Genomic DNA, 6,524 nt, shown 5'->3' with positions numbered 1-6,524 from the left:
TTTGGGCCTAGATCGGGTCAACTATTGTTTTGGTTTTGGTCTGGTTTTGCTGTCAATTGGGCATTGGGTCTGTATCTTTTGCGCTTGTAATTATTTGTAATTATTATTTAATAATAATAATAATAATAAACGGGACAAAAATTAGTGTCTACAGTATCTACACTTTTATTTCCATGACACTTCTAATACTTTATGACTTTATAACATAATTGGTCGATGAATTTATGTCATATTTTATGATAACAAGACACATTTAAAAATATGTGCCCATAATTATGGATTTTAATCCAACAAACACTAGTCCTTTAGGCGTTCCGCCACTCATTTAGCTACTCGAATTTAAAATCTCTAGTGATAATAACATTTTTTTATCATTGATGTCACTTGATAAATTCATATCTCTAGTGAGAATAACATTTTTTTACCACCGATGTCATTTGATAAATTTTGATAAATTCACACACACAGACTCACGCACGCACGTACACACACACACGCGCGCACACACACATATAGGGTTAGGACTCACTCACACAACGCAAAACTCTTTAGTTTTACAAAGATTTAGAACCGTTGGATGAGTAAAAATAAACTGCTAAGATTGACTCCTTTTTTTCCAATAAATATCTTCGCATTTCTTACTTTTAATCTCAACCATCTGTTTTCACTCAACCAACGGTCCTAAATCTATGTAAAACTAAAAGAGTTTTATATTGTATAAAAGGATCATGATATATATATATATATATATTCTCTTCGGTTGATACTTTTGATATATATATCAAACGGTGATATATTGTTCATTTGTTTTATAATTAAAATTTTGAAGTCGATTATAACTTCAGAACAAAGTATGTTTCTGCTATGTATGTAATTTTTTAGGTTGAGAGAAATCATGTTCATCACACCAATATTCATATACAATACTTAAAAGAAATAGTTTACAATGATTTAGATGTGAAAAAAGGATGATTATATCAATGTTTTGTGATTCACCTATTTTAGTTTAGACGAAGAATCACATGTTAATTATCTTGTAGAAATACGTGGTTATATACATTAAGTATTTGATCTTATGATTGTTTTATAATTAGATTAGATATAAAATTATGTAAGTTGAATTTAAATAATTATCAATTTAATATATTTACTCTATAATTGATGTAAGGATCAATTAAATTATATAAATTATTCATATTGAACTTCATAGATACAGTGACATAAAAAAATTTATAAGCTGAGTTCAAAAATTTTAATATTATATTTTTAGTACGAAGTATATAAAATTTCTTATTTTTTTCTTCTTTGTTTAATATATTAAAGTATAATTAATTTAAAATAGTAGGTATGCATTGACCCTTATGAGATCACATGTATCCCCTGTGTAGATAAAGGGTACAATAAAATCATATATGACACAAGATCAAACACATCTTTTAACATTTGGATTCACATAAAACTACTAATGAACATATTGATGTTTATTCTTTTAAAATTCGATTTTTCGAATCGAGTCGAATTTTACTCACCCTAATCACCCATCAACTGAACTTATCTTAAATAAAATTAAATTAAAAAGATAATATGTCTGAAATGGAATCCAATTTTAATTTAGAAGTTGATATGTTGTTATCACACGTCACTTCTCTTCATGCTCATCCACAAGTTTGCCTTTTCCCATTAAAATCCAAATAAATAAAACGTGGGCAATCAATATTCAACACAATTTCATAGTAAAATAGTTTTATTCGTTATATCTTTTAATATTTATCATTTTTAAGAATTGAAATATTTAATAAATTAATAATAGCATAACTGATTTCATTGAAAACTACGTACATGTATGGTATTTGTAAACAAAAATATTAAGAGAAAATGATTTTTCTTATTTAAAGCGATTTGGTACTTTATGGAAAGAGAAATATATTTATATTTTGAACACATTGGGAAAAAAGTTGTTTTTTTCCTTCAAAGGGAAAATAAAATACAATATACTATATATGTGTAAATGAAAGGGACAACTAAAAGTTTTATAACAAGGGTTTTGTACTTATACGCCGATAGTACATACTCTTCTCGATAAAAAAAAATGTGTATGTAATTTGATAATAAATGTTTAAATATCATAGTATAGTTACACGAATTAATTTATTACAGTAGTTAAATGAATTATTGTTATTCCTAAAAGTTATAGGTTCGAGCACCAGCAGCTGTAGCAGGGTGATTAAACGTTCATTGTCAAATGATTAAGAATATATAGAACATATACTATTTTGTAATCACCTTAGCTTAATAAAAAATATTATAATATAGTTGTTGGTGTTTCAACTCGAGATTTCTAGAAATAATATTATAAAGCCTTTCGCCGAAGAGATTTCTGGGGTTGTTTCCGTTAGCTTCGGGGCTCGTTTACCCCTGTTTCCCGATTTACTCGAGGTTGAGGGTTGTTGCTGGCCGACTAAATGGGATGGTACAGTCTCGATTTAGTCGGGATTCTTTTGCATGGCCGATTTTTTGGCTTTTCCTTCGGCATTGGTTGTTTCGTGGTCGGAAATCTCGGTCGTGCTCCTTGGTTATTGACCTCTCTTGGCTAAGCATGAAATCCTAATTTAATTTTTGGGTTGGGTCAGACCCCCTAACCAGGTTTGTTATGTCACACCATAATTTAGGGGCTAACTTTTAGTAAATATAAAGTATCAAATTAAAGTTGTATCCCGGAAGAAATTGAGGATTAAAGCGTAAAATCACAAAGTTGGTAGACCATTTTAGGAAGTGTAGGAAAATTTAGGGACTGAAACTCGAATTTTCCATTTTTACTTACTCGGTAAAATTTTAATGCCTACCCAGATGAAATCCCCAAAATTTTCCCCATTTCCCCTCCCAAATTCCTAACCCCAAAATACACCCCGTCGGTCTCATTTCCGCTCCAAATCCGTCGTCGTCCGGCCACCCTAGCCCGAGCTGCCACCACCAAATTACTCATCGTCGAACGATGATCAAAACCCAGTCTCTAATTCGTCAAGAAATGGCATTGTTCACCGTGGTTTAGCCGACAAAATATCGTCGAAGCAAACCTATCGTCGAGGGTATCTTCGCCGTTTTTGGTCGCGTTCGGCGTTGTTTCGCCTCACCGTCCTTCCCATCGTGTTTCCTGGTAAGTTTCGCTCAAAACCCAATCGGTGGGTCGAAGCATTGTCGTCGTTCGTCTTCGTCATTCGCGCGTGGGCTTGTCTTGGCCTGGAGAAATTTCCAGAATCGGGTCGACCCGACCCTCCTGGTCTAGTCCAATCACCGAGTCAACTCGGTCTGAGGCAACCCGTCCAAGTCAACCTGTTGACTTTGACCAAAAAGTCAACTTTTTTTCGGAAAAGGTCCCATTTTATGTTTTTGGACGTCCTGAGTCCAAATCCAAAGTCCGTTTTTACAAATTCGCACCCGGTAAGCTGATTTTCAATGTTTTATCTTCGGATTCAAGTTGGTTTCTCATTAGTGCAGTTATCGACTTCAGTAAGGGAGTTCCACCGACATTGCTTGCGGAGTACGGTGTATGTGATTAGGGGCCATGTAGGTTGTAATTTGTTTTACATATGAGTCTAAAATTTGTTTTATTTCTGAATACTGATAAATTTTACTTTTGTATTTATAAATGATTTTATGATTTTACATGTTTTAATAAAAAAAATTATTTTTTCCGAGACTTTTACGGTGGGTCACTTCGTTGGCCCTAATGTGACACCCTGGATCGAATCGGGCCACCCTGGATCGGATCGGGCCACCCGCATCGGTCTGAGGGGTTATATACTGGGTCAGGCTACTCGGTTGGGCTCCTTGCTGAACTTTTGCTGGATTGTTGGACCCGGTTGGAATGTTGGACTCGGTTGGAATATTGGACTTGGATCCTGCCTTTGAAATGGTTAATTAAAATAAATAATAAATAATAATAATAATAATAAAATAAGTATAATAATAATAATAATAATAATATGTTTTCGAAAATCGTTTTTAAAATATATATATATAATATGCGTTTTCAAAACTGTTTTTTAAAAAACCATATATTATATGTTTTCAGAATCATTTTTAAAAAACTATATATTATACGTTTTCAAAATCATTTCAAAAAAAATATATAATATTTGTTTTCAAAACCGTTTTAAAAACTATATACTATATGTTTTTAAAACTATTTTAAAAAATTATATATTATACGCTTTCAAAACCATTTCAAAAAACTATATTATATATGTTTTAAAAAATACGTTTTCAAAAATTATATATTATATATTCTCAAAAACTATATTTACATATTATGCTATACAATATAATAAAGACCCCAGACAAAAATATGTGTCTATAATTTTATATCATTGTTCTATCGTGTAATTGTATTTAAATTGCATACAAATTTTGTGTGGAGATCTCTGGTTTGTTAAGCCCCCTGGGCTCTGGTTTCAAGATTTTTTTTTATTAATCCAGGTAAGTACAATGTAGTATTTGTTTAAAGATAACTCTAAATCATTTGACATTGAACGCTCACACTCTTGGTGTTCAAACCCGAAACATAAATGAATAACAACAATTCATTTACCACCGAGATTGATTTTTGTTGACTCCAAAAACTTATAATTTGCATACAACCACACATATATATTTGGCTCCACAAGTATAATTTTTATTAAAAAAGCTAGAGAGTAAGTCAAAGGAGAATGTCTTATTAAAAAATCAACACGAAACAACAAAATCAACAAATCAATTAACATCTCAACCTAGCACCATCACTCCTAATACAAAAAATGCACCCAAGAACACGATAGTCCAAATTGATTGCTCACCTATCCACTAACTGCTACAAAAAACTTGGAAGAAACTCCTGCCAAACCATTACTTGAATTTGTGCGAGTCACAAAATGGAACAGATTGAAAGCACACTGTGAGTCCAAGCTTTGATAAAGCGAGATCATCAACTTCACCAAAGAACCAAAACCACCTGGGACAACCAAGGTGATAACAGACCCGAGACGAAACGCCGAGAGCCAATAGCACAAAAATAGACAACTTAGCAAACACTCCAACCCCTTCACCAAGACTCGAGCATAACATCGATGGACACAAGACTCAGCAGTACGCAAAGATCAAATCAACAGAAAACACAACCAAGCAACTAATACCGAACTACATCAGAGACAAAACCAAGAACCACCCAGAAGAAGCGACTTGCAGAGAATCAAAACCGACGACACCTTTGGCATTAGAAAACTTGACAATAACCATAAATGCAAATTAACCCAAACAATCAATAGGAAGCTGCCACCTAGCTCCTTCAAAGAACTTTCAGCAAATTAAAAGCAATTTCAAATGGAATAGTACAGATTGCATTCATAATAAATTGAGAGCTGGTTTTGATGGAATGGAGCAATCGACCCATGCGGATAACGTTCTGCTTGAATGCTTCTCAACAGCAGGGAAAATAAAATATACATTGAGGTGAGAGAGGCTCAACTTTCGAGCTCAGGATCGCTCAAAAGGTTAGTATGATATAAAAGATTAAGGTCCTTACAACATGCAACAATAAAAAGGGAAAAAACATATTGGGGTGAGAGAGGCTCGAACTCTCGACCTCAGGATAACTCACAAGCTATGAGACCTACGCGCTAGCCAACTGAGCCACCACCCCTGTGCCTCACAGTTTAAAGTAAAACATATAAAACCTTATTTGTAGTGAACTACCTAAAAGTTCTACAAAATTAATGTGTCGGGATTTGAGTTGATTAATGGGTCCTCTATGAAATTCAAGATGCCTGGAGTTAATTACTGTCCTTGGCAAAAATAATTTCCTTTGGTTTAAAATGGGCTTAATTAGAAAATAAGTGACCAAATTATATCATTTTTTTTAAATAGGTGTTTAATTTTTTTATTTATTTATCTAGGTGTCTAACGTTATAATATTATTGTTTTAGGTGTCTGGCCCATAACAGACATTAAATTCCACTGTTAAGTGACACGTGGCGTGTTCAGGTAATTTTAAAAATTTTATTTTTAAAAAACTTGCAATTGTAATTTTTTTTTATATAAAAAAGCCTAAATTTTTTAAAAATCTTAAAAACCTACCTCACTTTGAAAATCCTAAATTTAATCACTATACTCATGCCTGTCGCTATCACTACCGTTGTCGTAGATTGAACCTCCACTCTACCTCACCTCCATCGGTGACCAATTATTCGACGAACAATCACCATAACAACAATCGATGAACCCTAAATCACAATAAACAAAACTACCATAACAAACTTAAAATTGCGACTCCACAGCAAGGACGATGTCGTCTAACTACGAAGATGGCAAATACAAAGTCAATGGCGGTGGTCGAAAATGAGGTAAGGTTAGGGTTAAAGTTAGGAGTTTGGGATTTTTCGTAATTTGAGATAAATTAGGGGTTTTTTTATAAATATAATATTTTTTAAATTATCAAAACATGTCAAATGCCACTTAACGAAGATTTTTAATGACCGTTATGACCGAGACAC

General features: G+C 32.9%; 1 non-coding gene across 1 annotated transcript; it reads right to left on the bottom strand.

Annotated features, from left to right (window-relative positions):
* Positions 1–5,589: 5,589 nt before the first annotated feature.
* On the bottom strand, positions 5,590–5,674 carry TRNAM-CAU. Its single transcript is given in 2 exon segments — positions 5,590–5,625; positions 5,637–5,674. It is a non-coding gene; the product is annotated as a tRNA-Met (tRNA).
* Between the last annotated feature and the right edge of the window lie 850 nt (positions 5,675–6,524).

The sequence above is a fragment of the Hibiscus syriacus genome, unplaced genomic scaffold (genome assembly GCF_006381635.1).
Source record: "Hibiscus syriacus cultivar Baekdansim isolate YM2019G1 unplaced genomic scaffold, ASM638163v2 tig00110328_pilon, whole genome shotgun sequence".
Classification (NCBI taxonomy): Eukaryota; Viridiplantae; Streptophyta; class Magnoliopsida; order Malvales; family Malvaceae; genus Hibiscus; species Hibiscus syriacus.
Note: the sequence above shows the minus strand (reverse complement) of the source record. Positions and strands in the feature narration are given on the sequence as shown.